This window comes from Andrena cerasifolii, chromosome 13 (genome assembly GCF_050908995.1).
Source record: "Andrena cerasifolii isolate SP2316 chromosome 13, iyAndCera1_principal, whole genome shotgun sequence".
NCBI lineage: Eukaryota > Metazoa > Arthropoda > Insecta > Hymenoptera > Andrenidae > Andrena > Andrena cerasifolii.
This window is the reverse complement of record NC_135130.1, coordinates 1,046,434-1,071,812: the sequence shown is the minus strand read 5'-3', so window position 1 is coordinate 1,071,812 and position 25,379 is coordinate 1,046,434. Positions and strand designations below refer to the sequence as shown.

The 25,379-nt window shown below is 36.4% G+C and overlaps 1 protein-coding gene and 1 long non-coding RNA gene across 5 annotated transcripts in view; one reads left to right on the top strand and one right to left on the bottom strand.

Annotated features, from left to right (window-relative positions):
• LOC143375971 (metabotropic glutamate receptor 8) overlaps positions 1-25,379 on the bottom strand; it is a 233,205-nt gene that overhangs the window by 137,547 nt on the left and 70,279 nt on the right. The window lies entirely within an intron of this gene.
• On the top strand, positions 7,160-12,069 carry LOC143375996 (uncharacterized). Its single transcript, XR_013087016.1, has 2 exons — positions 7,160-8,355; positions 11,010-12,069. It is a non-coding gene; the product is annotated as an uncharacterized LOC143375996 (long non-coding RNA).

The following is a 25,379-nucleotide window of genomic DNA, read 5'->3' as shown; positions in this document are numbered from 1 at the left end:
ATTACACCCCCTTAGAGTGAATTTGGGCAGCAAACAAAAATTGCGTTGTAATCAGGAGGAAATTCCCTACATATTCACAAAGTTTCAGAATTTTTTGAATTTCTGGGTTCGGGATATTCCCTTGTTAGCCTATGTATCAACCGCATCACTGACCATGCTTGGAAAAACTAGCATTGATCTTACATTCGCCAGAAATCTAGATGTATCTTGCATGCCATTTGTTTCATACTTTAGCTATCACAGGCATATAATCAATAAATTTATCTTTCAATATTAATATGAAATTTACTTCTCCAATATCCGAGTATTCATATCAAAAACTCCGCTATGTGTCCCCGATACAACCTACCCGATTTTTTTATTTTTATTATTAAACTATAAGAGCTATATATCTGTAATTATTAGCCAATAAACATAATTAATCATTCTTTCATATAGTTTTATTTTTCCATGTATCTTACTTATACTTCCGAGATATCACGATTCACAAGTAACCCTAATATCCTACTAATCCTAATATCTTTAAATATTAATGTAAGCGTCGCAGATCACCGAACTTTAATTTATTTGTCTCACACTCCGCCTCTCTTCATGGGTTATCGATAAATTATGTAATGTCCGGAACCACTCGTTCCTGGGCGAGAAGAAAGTGATCCTTTTGCCCCATCGCCTCCTCCGGCGTAACCGTAATTCCTAAGGTTGAGTACGAGCAATGGAGTATTATGCAGAATAGGTGGATTGGTGTTTTAACCCTGCCGTAGACGCATGGAGACCAAGAGCGTTTAACTTGGAACTTGTATACATATGAACGCGAGTAGGACCTGACACTTGCGAGAAAGAGTGTGGAAGATTAGACCTCTGGTGGCGCTTGCGAGCAATAATATTCACGATCCCATGCTGAGGCTGGGACGTAACAGATGTAGATACTCTTAAGGTGAAATCAGACGGCTCGTGGCTCCACGAGCCGGCTCGCCTCGTCTAGCTCGCCAAGTCGGCTTGGCGAGCCCGACTCGCCAAGCCATGACCGATTAGACGCCTCGTAGCTCCGGGAACTGGCTCGGCTCGTCTAGCTCGTCAAGTCGGCTTGGCGAGCCTGGACGAGCCAAGTCATGACCGATCAGACGGCTCGTGGCTCTACGAACTGGGTCGGCTCGTCTAGCTCGTCAAGGCTCGTCATGACCGATCAGACGGCGCGTGGATCGCCGATCCACGAGCCGTCTGATTTCACCTTTATGTATTTTCTTAAGACATTTATTGTTAATGTGATGAGGGAAGAAGGCAGCTCGGGACCAGTGGCGGATTTAACAGGGCGGCTGATGAGCAGTTGCCGCCTAGACACCTGCACAGAAGGCCCCCCTAGAGCCCTATTTAAAAAAAATATGATTTTAACCAAACACTTTATCTTTTTTCTATACTACTACACTTATCCCGTTTTTAGTAAACTACCTCTTCACTTTCCCCCAAAAATGGGCCCCTCAGAACGTTTGCCACCTGGGTTCTTTTTTCTTAAATCCATCACTGCTCGGGAGTGCAGGCTGTAAAAGAGCTACCTAAGATATAATCGTTATTTTATGTAATAACAACTCAGATGTCCATTTGGTTTATGTGCTCTACAATGAACATTTCAAAGTCGTATAATCGATTTCATTTCCGTGGTATATTCTAGATCTTGATAAAGGGAATACATAAATGTAACTTACTCAACAATGCTCCATGATCCAGTAATTGGACTAAAACCTAAAATCTTTTTGTTGCATTGTATATTATTAATTTATTAAATCAGCCCACGACTCGAGTTAGCCTTTTTCCCTGTGTTGACATGAGATAGTGAAATTGCTTCTATTTATATTCCTAGTCTATCATTTAATTCATAATAATGCGTACTATGCTTCTGCTTCAAAAATGTATGTGGTTTTAAGAAAATAGAAACTACAATGGAAATTCATTAATTGCGTGCAGCACGGGCCTGGTAACATGCGATTATTGAATCTGTCACGTGCTTCTCTTTCGAGAATTTCCCAGGCTCCTCTAATGCTGTAGCTGTTCCTAATGATTACGAACAAAAGAAATAGAGAATGAATGAAAGCGAATAAAAAAGAAAAGCACACCTGCGACCCAACAATCTTATGGTATGTCGGTTTTGTTCCATACCAATCTTCGACCGATTTACTTGCAGATTTTCTTTATAATTTTTATGAGAGTGGATCATTATCTGAAGAAGACGCTAAAATGTAACGCTCACGTCAGCTCATTTACTGTCACATCTTCATATTTCCACTCATTTTTTATAACTTTCCCATCATGTTTCGGGTAAATGATTATGCTTTCCTGATTCTATGGGATCTATCCTTTAGTCAACTTTAGTGGCTTGCAAGAATTTATCATTTGCGCGTGGGGCAGAAATTTGCCACTTTCTACCATCCTCCTTTAGGGCGAAAGTTAAATTGTACTGATTTAAATCATGTCACAGTAAAAGTGTGTTTCATAGAAAACAGTTGAGTGAGACCGTTGGAAATCTTTAATAGACACTTTAATATCCAATTTAAGATGACTGAATTGTGGCCCATAGGTATATTGGACATAAAATATTTGGACCTTTGAGGACCATTGTGAAGTAAACCTCACGCTACAAATTTTATGTGTGTTTTCTACCATCTTCCTTTCTATGATTTTTATTTTAGCTTAACCAGATGGTTTTTAATGGGTTGGCCACATCTTGATAAAAATGATTCCAAATTGACTTCAATTGGACTATTTTGAGTTAGATTTATACGAAAATTGCGGTAGAGGAATATATTATTATCTAACTCAAAATTATTCGGACTGAAGCCTTGCACAAACTCATTCTTATGAATCACTTGTATTAAAATAATACCCTCCTTGGCGTGCGCAGTCGGGTAAATAGGGGTGAACCTGTCAATGTGTGACACCCTTACGGATTTTGGCGAGACCTTTTTTAATTACTTTGTTGTGGCGTGCATATAACGAGAAAAATAATAAAAACAGGCCGCCCATTTTTGTCACAACAAAGTATTTAAAAAAAGTCTGGTCAAGATCCTTTATTAACTTTAAATGATCTTGTGTCCTGTGTTATAGTACCTATTCGTTTTAGCATACGCTCTTACGAAATAAATACAGAACATAACATGCCACTTAAAAAAAGTAAAAGTAATTTTTGAATATCGGAAAATACTCCACCTAAAAAACAATACTCTGTCTTACTGTCATCCTTTCTAAAATATTAGGATTATTATTAAGGTCGCAATACTAATTGCCTAACCCTGTCTATTATAAAGTTGATTTTAGAATCCATGCCTCATTTTATATTCGTAATTACGTAAAATTATAAAATAAAGAAACCAAATGTATTTCGAAACCATCTACATGTATTGTCTCAACATTGATTTCTATGAAACAATGCACGTCAGTTTCCATCACAATCAGAATTTTACAATATGGATATCTGGAAATATCATTGTTTCAAATGATATTTTATAACACAAGGTTTTCATAAAAGTGTTACCAATTGATCAGTACGATTTTCCTCGTGGAAATGAGCCGAAATTTGCCTTTATTCAGATTGTTTTTAGTTATTCGCAATTGACGTTGAAAAGTTACATAAAACTCGCGTTACGTGTAATTGAAAGTAGGTATGTAGTTCGAATCAGGTCATGTTTAAATTCATTTTCATCAGGGAAACCTCCCGCATCCATCATTAATATCCTCATAAATATCGAATGAGTAATATAAATATTTTCATTTCCCATCAGTAGAGAATTCATCCTGCATGTAGACCTCATCGCTATTAGCCGCCCGCTGGCGGTGGCGGATCAATTGGGACTTGTATTCAATTTTCGTTAGTAGACTACCTAGTCATATAACGTATGCACATACATGTCATCGGCCTGTTAGGTCGAGAGCCCGAACTTTCTTGCTTTTAATCTCTCTCGCTCAGTCGGTGCTTTTTACTCTCGTTGTTACACAGTAACTGATAAGGAAGCCGTTGAGGCTTCGTTTCCACGTTATTAATTGTCGAGAATATGCGTAAAGAGCGCCTGACGCGAGGGACTTATTAAGGTCTAAACACACATATCAGTTTCGTGTCAGTGCCGTTTCGGCGTGCCAGTGGTAAGAAGAAGAGGGGGCATAGAGGGTGTCTTCTTCTTACCACTGGCACGACGGAAAGGTACTGACACGGAACTGAGATGTGTGCCCAGACCTTTAGACTACTATTAGACGTAAGCTAGGTCAGGCAGGATGAGGCAATATACAGGGTGTCCCACTAAGGAGTGGACAGCGCGATATCTCTTAAAGTATTGTCGATAAAAATATAAAAAAAATAGGGAATTGCATGGTTCGAGGGGGCCCATTTATTAGCGCGAACGAATTTTGTTTTCGATTATTATTTTAAAAGATACGATGGTCAAGTTCGGTTTTTCAAATGGAACTATTTTTTTTGAAGACCTGAGTTGATAGTGCGTTCCAAGACAAATTCAATAAGCTTTAATGTATACACTTTATTTCCACTGGTTTTTAAGATATTGCGCTTGCAAATTTACTGATTTTCACTGCAAGAAACCCCTCTGGAATGGCAAAAACCGGGGGCGGTCTTACTGGCGCTACGGGTGGCACTGCCTGTTGAAATGGATACTTACCTGCCAAAGGTCTACGCCAGAAATGGCAGGCCCAAAGGCTGGACAATTCTTTTCTTTTGACACAATCTGCTCCCTATGGTTGAAATTTAGTCTAGCAACTTTCACTCCTCCTAACCTAACCAATCCAACTTGCATCCCTCCCAAAAGAACCGGCCATCCGAGCGTAGAAGCAAGTGCGAAATAAAAGTAACGATGCGCTTCTCGATACCGCAGATGTACCTACCTAAGTAGCATTTCCGACGGAAAAGAATTGTCCAGCCTTTGGGCCTGCCATTTCTGGCGTAGACCTTTGGCAGGTAAGTATCCATTTCAACAGGCAGTGCCACCCGTGGGGCCAGTAAGACCGCCCCCGGTTTTTGACATTCCAGAGGGGTTTCTTGCAGTGAAAATCAGTAAATTTGCAAGCGCAATATCTTAAAAACCAGTGGAAATAAAGTGTATACATTAAAGCTTATTGAATTTGTCTTGGAACGCACTATCAACTGAGGTCTTCAAAAAAAATAGTTCCATTTGAAAAACCGAACTTGACCATCGTATCTTTTAAAATAATAATCGAAAACAAAATTCGTTCGCGCTAATAAATGGGCCCCCTCGAACTATGCAATTCCCTATTCTTTTTATATTTTTATCGACAATACTTTAAGAGATATCGCGCTGTCCACTCCTTAGTGGGACACCCTGTAGAAAGACGTAGGTACCTATTGCAGCCTTTGAATATCGAGTGGTTGTATTTTACAAGCACGTCAGAAAACGTAATACAAACAACCGGGCGATGAAATAAGAAGAAATGAACAACATATTCGAGAAAGCGATCTAGATGCTATAAGTACATAGATGCATACTTACGTAACGATAACAAGTCTCGCAGAAAATGTGAGGAATGTTTAAAACTCATACAATTATTACTGGAAATACCTTATATATAAACTGTAAAGATACAGAATAACAAACAAAGCTATATACATATTTTATATTTTTTATAAATAACATAATGTTTGGTAGAAATGAGCTATTTGTACCTCATAAATACGTATGCTATTCTTCTCACACATTAATTTAAGTTAATTGACAATTAACTGAAATTAATTACCTGAAAATTAATTATCAGAAATAATTACTGAAAAATGCATTTTAATATATTCAGATAAAAATGTGATAGAAAAGTTTATTTTCTGATGTGTAAGTAAATGAATTTTACCATGCGTCTGGGCGGATCCGGCACCGTCTCTTGCCCGGTTGTCCGACCCTCCGCTATAAGACTGTTAAGTACGTACGTATATAGGTACACACTGAATTTCATTTCTTTTAATCGCATTCGCTCTTCCTGCGGAACTGTTCGAGCAAAGACCCAACCCGCCGTGATTTAGGTATTAAAGACTTCACCTTCCTTCTCTATACGCGAGCCGGCGTATCGGATTGGCAGGCATACATTAGAGACTTATACTTGGTTATAGAAGCACACTGCAATCGTAAAATCAACCAAGCGTTAAAGTAAATATATTTCAGATGCCGGCACAAGCTACTTAAATATACATAAGGAAATAAGAACTTTGGCCTCACTCAGGACTGTTGGAAGTATATATCTTAACACTCGTTCAGCTCCCATTAATCCCAAAGCAGGACGCGCGGAACCCTAAAATGGGATTCCGCTTTTCTGCATGAATCACAACGCCCCTTACCTACCGAATTTAGGACTGCACTATGTCTCTGTCACTACGTATACTAACGTCTTTTTAACTAGTGCATTTGCACATACCCTTGCCACATAAATGTAGAAAGGATGCTTTAATGACAACGGTTTCCTCGACAAAAGAATGAACCATGAGAAATATTACAGTTCATCCCTTATACCATACATTTTCATTTAACAAACAGAGGAGGTCTGACTTTTTTATTAATACCTACTTCTGACAACGTGAATCGTGGGTTGAAAGTGATAAGCACGCACATCGTAGGATGCAATCACCTTCTAAAATTGGAAATTGGAATTTACGTCAGGAATAATACTTTTATATTTCTAATGATGCCATGCACACAACCGTGCGATCGCGCTACGACGCACAGTGGTCCGAGTATGCTACATGCTAGCTGGACAAACTTATTTCTTCGCGGTGTTGGGTTTATATGGGGCCCAAATTGTTAGAAAACAAACCTGATTCGTATCACAGTTTATTATTTCACTAAAAATATCAATAAAATAAAAATATGACTAATTCAATAAAGGAAAAAGAACAAAACGACAGTATTGTACTTTAACTATAATTATCAGTTATAACATTATGTTTATTCCTGTAATTTCTGAGTTTTTAAGTTTAAAACCTGGTTTGTGAAATCAGTTTTCTCTGCATCACGATTGAAACAGTGTTTTACTATATGTTCCACGTCGTTCCACGCAACAAGGGTTGAATGTACGGAAAGTAGAGACTTTCTAGTTCTTTTTAATCAAATGATCGATCTGCAAAATTTGCAAAACTATGTTTAATACAACAAAAGGTTAGGTCATTAGGTTTATTCTGATAATATAAATAATATCAGTATTAGTTTTAATAGCCATTTTATGTTAGATGAGCCAAGTGAGCCGGACTTACCCTATATCAAGGATGGAGTTTTTCAATCTTTGGTACATTTTTCGAAATCCGGATCAGTGTGATCAACTTTGCCAGCAGATTTTACGTAAAATTGGTTGTATTTATGCACCAGACATTACTATTCAGAAAATAAGGGCTAACATATAAAAAATAATAAGCCGAATAAAAGATCAGTGGGGTATAAGTGGTCGGCAACGAGAATATATTTTAAATAGATTTAACAATTGGCTTCAAGGTAAAGATTTATTTTTATAGGAAGATCGACTTGATATTAATGAGATAACTTCACCGTCAAGCTATCGTTCTGTTGGAAGGCCAATGAAATCTTGTGAAGAGTCTTCTTATAAAACTAAGAAATGTAGAGTGGCGAAAATTACACAAGAAAATTCTGTGACTGAAATAACTTTTGCTTCAGAAATAGCTATACCTTCAAAAGGGTAAAGAAGTGCTGCTAATCTTGTTATTAACGCGGAATGTTTTGCAAAGGAAATAAAGCCTTTGCGGAAAGAAAATTGCGAAAAGAAGACAGAACCAAGATCAATGACACCCGACGAGGCTTTGGCATTGTATGTCGATACGAAGAGTACTTCTTTTTCCTATAAACTTAATAGGAAAAAAGCTTTAAGCTTAGGACAAAAAAGGTATCCCTCATATTATTCCATAATAAAAGCTAAACGAGCGTGTTTGCATCCTAGTAGAGCTATTACAATTACAGAGGCATGCGCGGAACTCTCTTTGCAGGCAACGTTAGACCATTGGGTAATCGCTTGTTAAGCTTTAATGACAATATATTTAGAGCACAAAATGACCTTCAATTATTTTGTAAATGGGGTTGTGATGAGAGCTCCGAGCATAACATGCACAAACAGAAATTCACATCTGTTGAAAGTAACGACGAATTTATGTTTTTAATTTCTTTTGTGCTCATAAAATTGTGTAACCAATCTAAGTCAGTTTAGGAAAATCGAAGTCTCTCTTCAACGAGATATTGCCGCCTCTTAAAATTCATTCTACAGAAAGAGACTGATGATCTCGTTAAAACTGTAGTAAGTAAAATTCAAAGGCAAATAGATATTCTAAATCCGACAAAAGAACATATCGATGCAAAGGAGGTGTGACGTCCCGGCCCCACCACATGGGTCACGCCGGTTAGTCTCCGCCGCCGGCGCTAGAGGTCTACTCTTCTCGCAAGTCCTATCGTCCACTCTCGTTCGTATACAGGGTGTCCCACCTAAGACTGGACAGCGCGATATCTCCTAAAGTATTGGAGATAAAAATTTTTTAAAAAATATGTAATTGAATGGTTCGAGAGGGCCAATTTATTAGCCGAAACGATTTTTTTATTATTATTATTCTAAAAGATACGATGGTCAAGTTCGGTTTTTCAAATGGAACTATTTTTTTTAACACCTGAGTTGATAGTGCGTTCCAAGACAAATTCAATAAGCTTTAATGTATACACTTTATTTCCACTGGTTTTTAAGATATTGCGCTTGCAAAATTACTGATTTTCACTGGAAGAAAACCCTCTGGAATAGCAAGGACCGGGGTCGGTCTTACTGGCGCTACGGGTGGCATTGCCTGTTGAAACTGATACCTATAGTGCCTCTACGAGCTTAGTGACTTAGGTGTGAGGCCACTCCGCGGGGTCTTAACCGATATCCTGCTGGGTATGGGCCGCTAAATGTGACCTCTTGCAGGACTGTGTTTAGGGAAGACCAGGACAAAACCGGGGCCCTAAAGATTAAGTGTTACAATTTCGATTTTAATAAAATAAAACAGAAATTGAAGATACTGTTTATCATTATTAAAAGACACCTTTTAAGCTTTGCTACTGGCTATTAAAAATTGTCTCATTGTCAGCACATATTAAATACAAATCCATTGTAGTAAGGTATATGTACAGCATTAGAACAGTTGTAATATAAATTATTTTATATTAACAACTTATTTTAAAGTAAAATCACTGCATGCTTCAGGTAATTTTGGAGATTTTACCCTTTAGGACCCCGGTTTTGTGCTGGTCTTCCCTAAACACAGTCCAGCAAGAGCGAGTAGGGGGCGCGTTTGGCGGCCCGTACCCAGCAGGGTATCGATTAAGATCCCACTGAGTGACCTCACACCTAAGTCACTATAGCTCGTAGAGGCACTATACCTGCCAAAGGTCTACGACAGGGTTCGCAGGCCCAAAAGCTGGACAATTCTTTAGCGTCAGAAATGCTACTTAGGTAGGTACATCTGCGGTATCAAGAAGCGCACCGTTACTTTTATTTCGCACTTGCATCTACGCTCGGATGGCCGGTTCTTTTGGGAGGGATGTAAGTTGGATTGGTTAGGTTAGGAGGAGTGAAAGTTGCTAGACTAAATTTCAACCAAAGGGAGCAGATTGTATCAGAACCAATCGGATTTGCATCCCTCACAAACGGGTACTCTCTTGAAGAGGCCCTCTTCACAGCAATACCTCCTCCCTAATGCCCACCTTCTCTCGCACGGAATACGTCAACGCATGCTTTTGTTTTGATATCGAAGCTCGTGTTTATACCCCCTTTCTTCCTGTGTCTCTCCACGAGGAGTATTGCCGGTGGACTGTAGGAGCGTAGATGTCTGGATGCCAGTTGTTGAATTCAGGAGAGGATAGAAACTCTTTATTACAAAACACACATGTTCTGTAATTAAAGTAAATCGTATTCCACATCGGGCCTCTTCAGGAGATATCGCGCTGCCGAGTCTTAGGTGGGACACCCTGTATATACAAGTTCCAAGTCTATTTCCACTTAGTCCCCGTGTGTCTAGGGTAGGGGCCGTCAGCTATAGCCTTACTGATGGACCCCGCAAGCGTTCATTTTTTGCGACAAAGCCGGTTTAATTCAAAATGCTGAAAACATCCCCACTCTTTACCATTGGAGAAGGAATAAAGCCAACAAGAGAGCCGCGGGTAGCCCATATGACCACCCCGGATACAGCAAGTTATACAAGTTCTCAACTGCACTGCCAAGCGTCGGTTACTTCGACTTCAGCAGACTTAATTTTAAAAAATACTGGTGGCTTGAGCCCACCGATGTACACATCCGAGAACTAAGTGAGCGGAAAAGCTGGCTCGTAGAATTCCTAAGATTCCCTCGATAGTTGGTTTTTATAACTGGTATCTCGGAGCTCTTACTTATCGTAAGAACCCTGGATGCAGCTGTAAATATTGTATATATTGTCTATCTATAGTCCGTAAGTTTTACTTGATAAGCCCTAATCTTTAAGCCTTTGCCACAAGAGCAACATATCGGTTCTCGGGTTTTTCTCAGTAAATTTTTCCCCAGCTCCTATCCTGTGCAATGCACCTAGGTGACAACTGAATAACAGTACCTGTTAGATAGTAAGAATAAAGTTTAAGACCTAGTCAGCAAGGACATTGTAGTTTCTCTATGAGATTCGTTGGCCAACGAACCAGTAGAGATACATATTATATCGAATGGCTCTTTTTCTGTGTTTTATTGTCGCCAATCAGTATTATTGTATGCTTCTGGACAATAAACATCTGTTTAAGAAAAAAAGCCCTACTGATGGAAGTCTGGCCCAAGACGAAACACGCGCACGCACATCTCCTTTTTCCTCCTCGATCTTTAATGCCAATCCACCTGCCCCGCACAGTACTCCAAAAAGCGTGACCGACCCGAGGGATTACGGTTATGCGGGAGGTGACGGGGCAAGATATCCCTCTTTACGTTCCGGAATCAATCACCAATCACCATCTCGGTTTCGGACGTAACAGGAGGTCTCTATAAATTATAAGTTTTCCTTAACGATGTTGGACGGCAAGTTTTGCAATGTACTTACGGAAACGAAATCCTCCATGACGTGTTATATTTGTGGAACAACTCCTAAATCGATGCACGCTGAGCCTGCACAAGGAAAATTATCGTTTTGGCTTGTCAACATTGCATTTCTGGATAAGACTGTTGGAATGTATGTTGAATATCAGCTATCGGATGAACATCAAGAAATGGCAAATGAGAAGTGATGAAGAGAAAGCTGAAGTAAAAAAAAGGAAACATGAATTTCAAGAAAAAATTTGAAAATAAATGGGCCTAATTGTTGACAAGTCAAAACCAGGTTTTGGTTCAAGTAACGATGGGAATACAGCTCGAAATTTTTTTAAAACTCCAGAGAAAAACTCTGAAATTACCGGAGTAAACGTAACACTAATAAACAATTTAGGTGTTTCATTGCGAACCTTGTCGCGTGGCCATGCTATTAACATAAACAAATTTGAACTGTTTTGCTCCTTGACCAAGGATTTATACTTGAGTCTATACTCGTGGTATAATATGCCAGTAACCCTGCATAAGTTGTTTTTCCACGCAAAAAGTGTGATTGAATCCTTTATAATATCAATTAGCCAAATGTCAGAAGAGGCCGAGGAAGCACGCCACAAAGATTGTCGTAGGTTTAGAGAAAAACACACTCGAAAAGCAACAAGATTAGATACTAATTATGATTTATTAACAATGCTACTGATTACTTCGGACCCATTAATAAATAGTTTTCGCGAAATGCCCCAAAAAAGTTCAGCTCACTATCCCCAGAAATAATTGAGTTGTTAACAAATGATACCACTGCAACTGCTCTGCAAAAAGAAGTTGCCAGCACCATTCCGCTTGATGAAGATAAGATATCGTCACATACTACTGAATGTTCTTCGGATGATTCAAGTAGTGAATAAGTTAAACTATAATACTGTCATGTCGTTTTGGTTTCTTTTCCTTTATTGAATTACTTATATTTTTATTCTATTAATATTTTTAGTGACATAATAAACTGTGATATGAATCAGGTTTGTTTTCTAACAATTTGGACCTCATATAAACACAAAACCGCGGAAAAATAAGTTTGTCCCGCTAGCATGTAGTATTCTCGAAGCACGGTGCGACGTGGCAAGTGACTAACGAATGCCGCGTTCATTGATGCAGCGTCACCGGTGCGAAAACGCAACGACAACGCCGCATCCCTCGTCTGCACCGGGCTCTGAGCGAAACAGTAGTGGGAATGTGAGCACTACGATTGCATAGGCGCCGTTATCTTTTTCCATGCGGTAAACGTCAAAGCTACCATGTCTGAAGAGGGCATAAAAATACCTATTTGTAGTGAGAACTTTTTAAATTCATGGCATGAAAAGAATTTTATTATTATAGATCCAGGGGCAATAAGAACGTCATTCCACACATATTTATTTATATCATTTCTTGTCGTGTTTCTGCCGTTCATGAACATAATAGTTTACCAGAGAAACAAAATGCTTAATGTCAGAAAAGAAAGTATTTTGATATCTGAAGAGACATACAACTCGATTTCGATATTACGAATCTATAATAACATTTTGTAAAGAGTTTCTAGCCTTCTAAACTTTTGATCCTTATTGAGCCAACAAGGAGGTTATGTAATAGTTATTTTTTTAAAAAATGTTAAAAGTCATACGGAAAGTGTTTCGATTAGGTATATGTTTAATGTACTTAAATAGCACACAGTGTTGTTCCGGTATAGGTTCAGGTCCCCTGTTTCGTTAGAAGTACATTTCTATCTCCACTACTTATTTTGTAGTCGCCGCGGGGAGTGAGAGAGACTGAGAATGAGCGAAAGGGGCATGCGACAGCGACAAGCCATAAATTTCAGTCGAGATAGCAGCGACATCGTCTTACAGAAGGAAGACGGCAAAGAGCAATGGCAAGCCGAATAGACTACCGGTCTTGAAAGGAGCTCGCGCTCGGTCCTGAGTAGGGCTGGGACTATTCGAATAATTTAATATTCGAATGTTTTACAACTATTCGAATGCTATGAATAAACTCCGAATATTTAAGTATTCGAATGTTATTATTCGAATATTTAAGTATTCAGATATTATTCGAATATTTAAGTATTCAGATAGTATTCGAATACTGATGTATTCAAATAGTGTGGTGTGAATTATAAATCAAGTTCTCATTTTTTTGCAAGCTTTTATTTAGTTTCAGTTGTGAGTTCGTCAGTTTGTCAGGGTGAAATCTTGTAAGCTAATTTTCACCCACTTCAACATATTCGATCGGCTTGAAACTTTGCACACATACGTAGTTCCGATGACAATACAATATTTTCACGCGTTTATTTTTAATCACACGAGGGAATTCTTCTCAGGCAGTCATCTGGGCCGGTATCAAAATTATTGGTTCTTTTTTAGTACATTTTATTAAAAGCTTGTTATTTAAAAAAAAAATACTATAAAGTGTTTCATGTTTTTTAGTAAAAATATTGTATTGTCATCGGAACTATGTATGTGTGCAAAGTTTCAAGTCGATCGGATATGTTGAAGTGGGTCAAAATTAACTTACAAAATTTCACCCTGACAAACTAACGAACTCAGAACTGAAACTAAATAAAAGCTTGTAAAAGAATGAACCTAAAGAACTAGATTTATAATTCACATCATACTATTCGAATACATCAGTATTCGAACACTGAAATATTCGAATGGTATTTGGATTCTTGGATATTCGAATTATATTCGCGAAATAACTGAGCAACTGAAATATTCGAATATTCGAATACCGAAAAATTCGACAAATACCTAAGTAGTTCCAGCTCTAGTCCTAAGGTGTGGGTTCTTTTCAAGACAAAACTGTAAATGACTTTATAGATTTAACGTTATTTTTGCCTCTTATCTTTCGTATTGGTACTCTGGGAAGATTTAACATTCTATAACGGAACACCAACCTACTATTACACATTGGTTTTACTGAAACTTTACAAACAGTAGCGCACAAAAAAGTTACCACATATTTGTTTCATTTTATTTCGATTATTTTTTAACATCAACTTAAAATTGTATTATGTGTTTAATATACATATTCTAAGAGAGAATTAAAATCTGTATAAAACCCAGTTAAAATTGAATTTATTTAACTAACAAACTAAAATTTTATATCACATTAAACAAGACGCCACATTTTTAAAGCCTACAAAAATGTTACCACCTTTGAAAAGTAATAAAAAATCTAATACTTTGTGAGGGCACCTCTTGCTTTTAGGACAGCCTTATATCTTTTTGGCTTTGAATGAATCAATTTTTCAATAACGACCATAGGATTCATTACCCCATATTGCGGGAATATCCTTTCAATAGGCATGACCCGATTAGCATGTAGCTTCATGACATTTTCTAAAATGCTACAATATTGATATTGATCCATTATACTGTTTATTCGATGAATAGGGTCTAATCCTGAAAAACCGAATGCCCCCCCCCCACACACACACACAACATTATACAATGTCCTCCGTGCTTAACCGTATAACCATTTATATGGTTAAGCACGGAGGACATTGTATAATGTTGTGTGTGTGGGAGGGGCGGGGCATTCGGTTTTTCAGGATTAGGCCCTATTCATCGAAGATATAATGGATCAATATCAATATTGTAGCATTTTAGAAAATGTCATGAAGTTACATGCTAATCGGGTCATGCCTATTGAAAGGATATTCCCGCAATATGGGGTAATGAATCCTATGGTCGTTATTGAAAAATTGATTTGGTATAACGACGACTAATAGCGAATTCGGCACCCCGCACTGGCGCGCACTGAGTGCGAACTTTTTCGGTGCCAAGATCACTAGCGCATTCGGTAGGCACGCACTGACGCTGTACTGTTCTGGTGCTGCCCTTGTTGCGCGATCTCGTGGGGATTTTTCTGGTTAAAAATGTTAATTTTTCATATTTTTTTAATTGAAATAAAGGTACATGTTTTTATCCCAAATAAAGGTGCCCTTTTTTAATAGCGTTCTCTAAAATTCCTAGCTGTTCCGTTTCTTTCTGAGAAAGGAAAATAAGGTTAGGTTTAGCTTGTGCAGAGGGAGCATTGAGGGGACACACAAGCGTTACAACCCTGTCCCTTTTAGAGGCTCCACTTTAAAAAATACGAAAACGTTTCAAAAGTGCTCACTTTGCTATTTTTTCATAAAATTAGAAGCTTTTATGCTATAATTAACGATAATTATCGATTCATTCACTTCTGTGAAGTACATACATAATAATTAATTAAAAAATTCTTTGGATAACTTGAAAGTAAATTTTCTGTGTCGTCATTGCTACTACTCGTTTCCAATAATTCCATAACGAATAAATTTCGGTCCATTTTGAAAGTAATTTGGAGGTTATTCGGTGCCATCAATCTGCACTGACTGCACTGCCAAAAACCTCAGTGCCATAAAAGTTGCACTCGTGCAGTACATTCCGTTGATCCGAATGCGAAGTTTGCACTGGTTTGCACTACACCAGTTTCTGCTTGCCGAATACGATACAGGATTGGGTCGTATGTAATCCAATGTAATCGATGCTAGGGAATCTGCACTGGCATCGTTCTGGTGCTGCACTGGCACACAGTGGTCTGGAATTAAGAATTTGGTGACATTTGTCTATAGCTTTTAACCTATATAAATTATCGAAACGAAATTTGCGCCAAAAAATAGGAAAAAATCGTCCCGTTCTAATGATGCATAACTTAATAATTTTTACATTTATTTATTTATTCTTTTTTCAATTTTTTTAAGTTAATTGTTATAAAAAAATTTAATAGCTGTTTAATTGGTACTTTATTTAATACTCTTTTCAGTGGTTTAAGTCGCATGTTGAGAAAACTTTTCGTTTCCAAGTTATAAGGAAAGTCGAATAGTAGAGGAAAGTAGCGAAAATTGCTTGTTTTTAAATTAAAGAGCAGTCTTGTGCGATAAATTGGCATCTTTTATTAGTAATTAATCTAAATAATCCATTAAAAACATAATGCTGAATGCAGTATGGTAAATTTTCGAGATTCTTTACTTTAAGAGAGGATATCATTAAAGTCCCAAAAAGTCCCAGATTCTACCAAATTGAAATATTTTCAGCATATCTTCCTCTGTGTAATCACGTAAGAATCATTTCCAACTTCGTCCAACTTTTCAAATTATTACAGTTTAAAGCCGTGCAGAAATTATAGAACACGGATTACTTCCAATTGGACAACTCTCTGAAGAGGCACAGGAAACACGTCACAAAGATTTTTAAAAAATTTAGAAATAGGAATACGAGAAAAATATCAAGAAAATCAACGAATGAGGATATATGTCACAAACTTCTGTTAACATCCGACCCATACATATCAGCAATCCGAATAAAATCATGTAAAAAAAAGAAAAAAATCTAGACCCTGAAGCTGAAGAATTAATATGTAAATAACAGGAAAGATAAATGGTATTCGACAAATGCATGAATTGTCACTAAATTTTTCGACCTGGACCTCTTTGTTTTCCCGTCTACTTTCCTTATATCTTGGAAACGAAAAGTTTTCTCAACATGCGACTTAAACCACTGAAAAGAGTATTAAATAAAGTACTAAATAAACAGCTATTAAATTTTTTTATAACAATTAACTTAAAAAACATGAAAAAAGAATAAATAAATAAATGTAAAAATTATTAAGTTATACATCATTAGAACGGGACGATTTTTTCCTATTTTTTGGCGCAAATTTCGTTTCGATAATTTACATAGGTTAAAAGCTATAGACAAATGTCACCAAATTCTTGATTCCAGACCACTGTGTGGCATGGTGCTGGAGCTACACTAGCGCAGTGCCAGTGCGTGTCGGCCGATTTCGCTATAAACCTTTCATTGATCAGACGCCGTACAAACGTAATTCCATCCTTGTGTGTTTAAATTTTGACTCACCGCTAACTCAGACCTTTGCCCAGCAGGCTGCGGACCATGCAAGATGTTCACGCGCAAAATTCATCCATTTTTGCATGTTTTTGTTGAATACCAATGAGGTCTTAGCAGCAATCCGGCCATTTAGTCCTTACTCTGTTAGTCTCCGTTGAACCGTTCGGAGACTAATTTGAACCAACACCTTATCACGGATTTCTGGACCTGTTAGCTCTGGGATCTCTATGGATTTTCATACTAGAAGTCGATCCGTTCTAAGAATATTGATTGGTTTTAATGAAATTTTGTTAACAGAGCAAGACAAAAATTTGCAATATTAAATTCTTCTCGCGGCAATAAATTTGACGAATTGTGCATTTATCCATCTTCAAATGGTCAGCAGTTTATTGAAAAGTATAGCATTCAATGGCTCAGATGGAAAATACGTATCGCCTGTGCGGCTATTGTGCCTTTATTTTTTATTAAAAAAATCCGAAAAAATTGTTTGTTGTTTTTTATACATATCATAAACTTATATTATATTTTTAATAAAGATCATGAATTTCTTTAAAATCACTTCCAAAGTTATCCTACCATTTTCGACCTATCATCGTGGCGTTACACCTTAATGTTTCTCCATGATTTTACAATTTCATCATTTGATATGATTATTTTAGACAAAAATTCACAATCTTTATTATTTGTTTGCGTTTTAGTATTAACCAGCATCCATTACTACTGGACATTAGGTAGGGATCTACAAATTTACATGGGTGCCCAACTACTGATGGTCAATATCACGAATATTGATCATTACAACCAAACGATCGACGCATCAACGGTACCCAGCACAACTTGACTTTAAGGATCGATCAATATCTGCAGAACATAGCTGTTAGCATCCAATTTTGCCGACACTAATCTATCTATTCATTTAATTGTTTTCTGATGTTGGTAATTCTTCTTTACAATTATTCAAATCATTTACCTTTGTGTATCTTCTTTCTAATCTTTTCCTTTTTCTTCTGTTCTTGTTTTCTCTTTTAGGTAACATATACTAAATATATTCATCTCCACACTTTATATATTCTTTTAACTAATTATCCACCACCCGTTTCATTAGACAATGAAAAATTCCAGTGAGTCATTGATTCTTTAAAATCCTTCTAATTTACATTTTATAAATAGTATTACATATTTTTATTAGTGTTAAATAAATTCTAATTACTTTCTGTCTGCATGTATTAACATTTTATTGAAAAATGATATTTTCTAAAATAATTCCTAACATAGAAGCACTTTCCCACTGGAATAAATATATATGTCGTGTAAATTTTTTTTTTACTCCAGTGCGAACTCTGTATGGTTCATAACTAATCTCTATTTCTAAGTTGCCCAATATTTCTGTTGAGATATATTGTATTATATCCTTTGTATATATAGTCCGCGTTGTACAGATGAATGTTTGCTTTTGGTATTTTGGATGGCCCGCGTTTTTTGCGAGGAGCTTGTGCGTTCTGGCATTGTTGCTAAGCGGTTTAGTGGCGCTGGTGTCTAGCGTGCACGCGACTTGACTCGTGGTCTGTGCAGAACGTTATTGCTTGCGAAGCAGTGTGTACCGGTTTTCTCTCGCCACGTGTTATGAGATTCGTTTTTCATTTTTTATGTGTTGTACGTTCGTGCAGTAGTTTCGTTTGTTTGAGTTAGTTTTTCCATTTCAGTTAGGCTAGTGGTTTATACGAACATAGCTATATATCCTAAACATATTAAACATTTGTCATAAGCAAATGGTGGTGCTTTTATTAATATCCCAATAGTTTCATTATAAGTTTGTGTTTACCAGGATAGAAATAGATACGTGTTAATAGGATACTGTTATATGGTTATAATATAGAGCAGATTAAGAAAAAAAAGATTAGATTTCTGTACGTACGTGTCGTAATAAATCTACGTCATAAACTCACGCGGACGTGAGGCCTTCCGATTAAGTTTTAAGTTTAAAATTGCTGTATGATATCAGACTTATTTTTGTAAACAGCTTGAATATAAACTACAAGTGAGGCCTGAACTTAAACCTGGCCTTCATTGAAGTACCATCAATACTTACTACTACTAATAATAATACAAATTACAAAAAGTAAAGATAGTATATATACTGTTTTCGTAAATCAGTTTATTTTTGCAGATACAGATAAATTTAAGAGGTTACGCTTATCTGTATCGGTCCGCTTTGAAGAAGGAAAGTTAGAATGAATTTTAGATACTGTGAAATTAATCTGTATTAAGCAAAAGGTGCAGAAGTATAGCGAAAAATATTTTTTTGGTTACACATATATTTGCATCCTTAATGCGCAATAAACAAAGCAAGTCCTAAACTATTAATATTTTTTCATTCAGAATTTAATTCTGTACTTGATTCCAAACTACTATCGCTGCCGCTATTATTATTATTTATATATTTATTGGTGTAAGGCATTTTACAAACTGATACAAAGACGGCCTTGTGATTAATAATTGACTAGCGTTTGATAACTTGTGGCAGCCAATAGCTCAGGCCACTGCCTTTCCCGCGTACATCAGCACGGGTATAATTTGTTTACAGCTGGTGAATCGACTCGTTCAACGGACTTTATTTACTTATTATATACCTAGTACCAGTCAAAAATGTGACTGGAAAGTTTTGTGCGTCATTGTCGCCTCAAAATTCTATGGTGATCTATCCGTCTATGATATGTATACCTTTTATTGAATATCAATTTTGTTTCGAATCTTTATAAATAAACTCGATTTCATTATATTTACTACTATTTCAATAACTACTCATGTAGCTAGGTTGAAACGATGTGTTCCACATGTATTTTATCAGTCCTTATTTATCCAGTAATTATTTATCTCATACTTTCCAATTGTCTTATAAAGTGCATCACACGTTGTGGTATGTTTTTGAAGCAGTTATTTTTTATTTAAAGTGAAATGATTTTTTCTGGGTTACTTGAGTTACACCTTAATTGACTAATTAATTAATTCCTGGACGAGAAAGGATCTCTTGCTATATCGCCTCCGGCGTAAACGTAATCCCTAAGGCCGGTTACGCGCAACGAAGTCCTATTAGGGAATACAATCCCGGCCATTATTTACTATCCCGGGATTGCGGGATTTTTTAAAGTCTATCTCGGGATACCGGGACTAATCCCGGGATTGGGTAATAGCAAATTTCAGTAATTAAAATGATTTATTATGTGCTAAAATTCTAAATCTTTATTTAAAGTAAACAAACTTACATTCTATCGTTAGTCTGAAACACAGCTAAAATCATTTTTCATAATAAAACAGTAGAACAATGAAGAATAATAAAGTCTCAATAAGTAGATACCTAATATCAGTAAACCATTATGAAGATTTTTGGAATTGCGAACGAAGAAACAGCAAAGCACCTAAAGTACGTACATATCTACAATGTTTCGACTTTACGTGTTCAGACAAGTTGCGATTTGCAACTCGCGCGATTTCGAAATAGCGGAAAGTGAGAATATCATTGTAAAAATAAATATGGTGCAATTAGTTGTGCGCGACTTAACATTATTATTTAAATAAATCATTATTATTATTGTGCTTATTATTATGGAATGACTATGTTTATTTATTCTGCTGATTTATATATTTTTTCCGGTGTTCATAAAGTAATTCACATTTTTAAAAAATCCTAAAATTCTCGGGATTAGTTATATCAAATCCCGGGATTTTTGGAATTCAAAAAATAGCCGGGATCGCGGGATCCCGGGATTGTATTCCCTAAGTCCTATGCAGCGCAGGTGGAATGGCGTTTGAAGGATCTAGGAGGAAAAGAAGAGGTGCGGTTTCGTCTTAAGACCGGCAGCCAGACTCATCAGTAGGGTTACAGCCGACGCACAGTGGTGCAAATCGCTGAAAACTTGATAAAAAATCCTTACATTTAGATTCTCCCCATTTATCATTATGAAGATGGTCATTCAGGAGGGAGGGTTTGGGCTCGCAAAATCTGATTTCGAGGTCAAAATTTTTATTAGATTAAAACTATGCCCTGTGGGGAGAGAAAATGTCGATAAAATAATGTTATTTTTTGTTTAATAGTAATGTCTGATTTGGTTAAGTTATTTGAAATTGCTTACGGTATAAAATTTAGAAAAATTAACAGAGATAATGTTCTTATGAGAGAAAAAGGTATTGAGTGCTGACACTAATTTTAAAGATACGCGTCGATTCCAAAAATGTAAACTCCGATTAATTACGACCGAAACATAATTTCTTATATTTCTGTTATTATTATTTTTTATATATTACACTATCATCAAATGAATGCATCATTTCATCTTATGGATAAATGATAACTTTTTCAATATCTGAAATGTGAATTTATACAAATTATTGACCTCCTTATTTCCGCGCACTCGATACCTTTCTTTCTCATAAGAACACTATTTCTGTTAATTTTTCTAAATTCTATGCCGTAATTAACTACAAATAACATAACCAACGCAGACAGTACTGATAAACAAAACATAACACATTAGTTTATCGATATTTCCTTCCCCTTACAGGGCATAATTTTAATCTAATAAAAATTTTTATCTTAAAATCGGATTCTGTGAAGGCCAAAACACCTCCCCGAATGACCATCTTCATAATGATAAATGGAAATTTTTTAACGTGAGGGTTTTTTTTTATCACATTTTCTCAGCGATTCCGGGCCCCACTTCTGTGCGACGGGACCCTGTGTCCTAAACAACACATTGGACAGGGGGGGTTGCCAGAATTCGGGGGCGCGATACCGTCATAAACTCGTCTCTCTTGTCCCTACTTCTGGCATTCTTGCATATGCGGACTGAGAGAAGTAAACTTGGAACTTCTATATATACGAACGAGACTGAAACCTAGGACTTGTGAGAAAGAGTTAGAAATATTAGACCTCTGGTGGTGTTGGCAAGCACTAATAGGTGCGATTCCATAGTGGGGCTGGGATATCACACTTATATTTCCGCCGTTTTCGCAACACTGTCGAATTTAACTGCAAGGAGAATAGTCATATGAAACTTTTGAATATGTGTGCCGTGAAAGTAGAAATGCTAAACAACAAAATGAGAATCCTTTGCAGAAGGTAATGTGTAAGCAGCAAATCAATATTTACAGTTTAAAGTGCAATTTTCAGAATTTTAACGCAGTTGACAGTGTATTAAAGAGTTATTTTTCTTATGTTTACATAACAAATTCAAATTAGATAATTAAAATAAAAAATTTAAAATAAAAAATAAAACCGACTTCAAACAAATAAACATGTTCTGAAAAGTGAAAAATAAGTTTTTTCCTTATTTCATCTATAATTCTCAATGTTTTTATGTCGGCGCTTCATCATTTGCACTGTGTAAAAATGGCGCCGACTTACAAAAATTGAGAGTCATAGATTAAATAAGTAAAAAACTTATTTTTCACTTTTCAGTGCATGTTTATTTGTATGAAGTCAGTTTTAATTTTTTTTTTTAAATTTTTATTTTTTACTTTTTTTTAGTTATTTAAGTTGTATAACTACATTTAGGTAAATGAGCTGCACGTGAAAAAAAGAATTGTTTGCTAGAAACAGAAGATTCCAATAATAATGAAACAGATGTCTTATTTTTTGGTGTAACTTGAAAACTACTTGACCGATTTTGATAATTCTTTCTCCGTGACCTATGTTGATTGAAGCCAAAATCATTGAACCACCAAAATCGGTTCAGTAGTTGCGGAGAAATTCGCGGACAAACATAATACGTATAACATAAATACAAACACCTCGAACTGAGAACCTCTTTCTTTTTGAAATCGGTTAAAATTCAATATTTTTTAAATTTTTAGATTTTTTTAGTGTTGCACACTAATAACAGTCACATCAACCACCTATAGATGGCTATTGACGTCATAGGTGAAACTATTAATTTGACGACACAGTTCCTGGGAAAGTTTAACGCTCGGTTGTCCCACCTACTTTTTCCAACGTAGTTGTCACACTGGTTCGATTCGACCCGAGCCAATTTTCAATCAGCTGCTGTTAAAAGCTATCTGGTAAATTAAGTCGCAAAAATTCTCAGACAAAGTTTGAACATTGCAGAATGTTTCTTCAATGATGAACATTAGCATTTAAAGTATCATCATGTTTGGAAAAAAAATTAAACAAAATAGTTCCGAAAAAAGTTTCTGTTGCTTAGAAAATCATAAGTTTTTTCATTTTTAATATTTTCAGCTAAACATTTATGGTTATTCTCTAGAGATATACTGCATTAATAAAAAATATAGTCTTATATTGTAGCTTTCAAAAAAGGTATTTATTTTGTAATCTGAAGGATGCCATGTTTTGAGTTGAAAAAATAATGCATTTGTAAAGAATAAAGACATTTATTCTTATTCTAAGCACACAAAATTTAATTTTTAGCCGACTTTAAAAAGGAGGAGGTTATAGATTCGACCCGTATGTATTCTTTTTCTTACGTTTGTCCGCGCATAACTCCTAAGCAGGGATTTTAACCCGCTTGGAGCCAGTTACTAGTAACATAAGACAGTCTAGTCCAGACAGCCACTTAAGGAGGTACTCTGGTCATCTGGCCGAAAAATTGAGCAGGGCACAAGTAGATGAATATTATATAAAAAGTTTTACACGATTATATTTGTTATTCATTCAGTAAAAAATTCATAAAGATTGCTCATTTTTTCGGCTGGATGACCAGAGTATGTTAAGTGGCTGTCTGCACCAGACTGTCTTATGTTACTAGTAACCCGCTCCGGGCGGGTTACAATCCATGCTCCTCAGCATATGGACTAATTTTGATGATCCTTTTTTTATTCGAAAGAGGGCGATGGTCCCCCGGTGGTCCCATCCTAGACTGCAGAAATCTTGACCCAACATTTTGCCAGTCCTGGTTAATAATAAAGACTACTGTAACCTAATTATTATTATTTTCTGTACGTACGCGCACATCTTCTCAACATGTTGTATCAATATATATAAAATCAAAAAGTTAAAAATAAAAAAATTAAAAAAAAAATTAAAACCGACTTCAAAACAATAAAAATGCACTAAAAAGTAAAAAATAATTTTTTTCCTTATTTAATCTACGACTCTCAATTTTTTCAAGTCAGCGCCAGATTTACACAGTGGAAATGATAAGGCGCCGACTTGAAAAAATATGAGACTCGTAGCTTAAATAAGGGAAAAAATTATTTTTACTTTTTAGTGCGTTTTTATTTTTGTTGAAGTCGGTTGTAATTTTTTATCAATAAAAAAAGTGTGCTGAATCACAAACAAGTCATATCAAAGTATATTAAATGTGAATTCAATATGTATCTAATGCAGTCCGTCTAATGGTGCCCGTCGCACATCGGGCGCAAGGACGTGTGACATTGCATTTGTGTTTTATGATTTTTTGGGGTCGAATAATGCGCAGCGAGCCCTCGTATCTAATTTGCAGCGTTCCTTCTCTTGCGAACTCTAAAGCGGCACTTGCAAATTGGTGAAATTCATTTCCGCATATCGCTTCGTAGAGTTGGTTGGATTGATCTTTGTCGCAAGTATGGGCCTACGAAATGCATAACTACTTGTTTACGGCAGTGCTTTGCTGATAGTTATGTAATATTGGAAGTTTGACTAGAAAGCTTGCGAGTATGCAAAATTCTTGTATTCACTTGCGCTTGGTTAAGCATTCCAAAACAGAACCTCATAAGCCACCTTTGTGTTGGCTGGCTCACCGTATATGCGTCAGAGTAAGTAAAGTCGACTGCGCTAACCTATTTTCACGGATTGAACCAGCGCGGTCGGCTCTACTGTGTGCGTGGGTCTGTATCTACACGTACTGGACACTGTTCCGCGCTCAGCTGTCTCGGATTTAAACTGGGCGGCCCAGAAGATCGACCGGTAATATTCATCTGTTAATATCTCGAGAACGAAGCCTCGGATTCTAAAACAGTAAAGGACTTTTCGATGTCTTTTTGCATGAGTATATTGCATGTCTCGGGGAATCCCTCAAATTTGAGACACCCTGTATGTATAACAGAATATGGTTCGTATTCATTATTATCATGGGAAATACTTAAATATTTACCAGAAGTACAATTAAATTATGAAGAATGGTGGAAATTGGTCAACTTTGTTTTCAACTACTGGGCTTTGCAGTGTTGTAGTGAAAGAAGAATAAGAAATTGTAAAAGAAACTACTTTCTAAGCTTGTACTTCTTAATATATGGCTTTTTAATCCGGAATGGCAATGATTAGTGCAGTTTACTCAAATGCGAATTATTTTTTAATTCCGTAGACCAGTTGTATGTTGTATATAATTAAAAACAGTCCGATTGAGGTTGAGTTTAGCCACATTTTTATCGGGAGAATCTCACTAGTCCTTTGGTAACGCATATTTAATGAAAAATACAACAATTTTA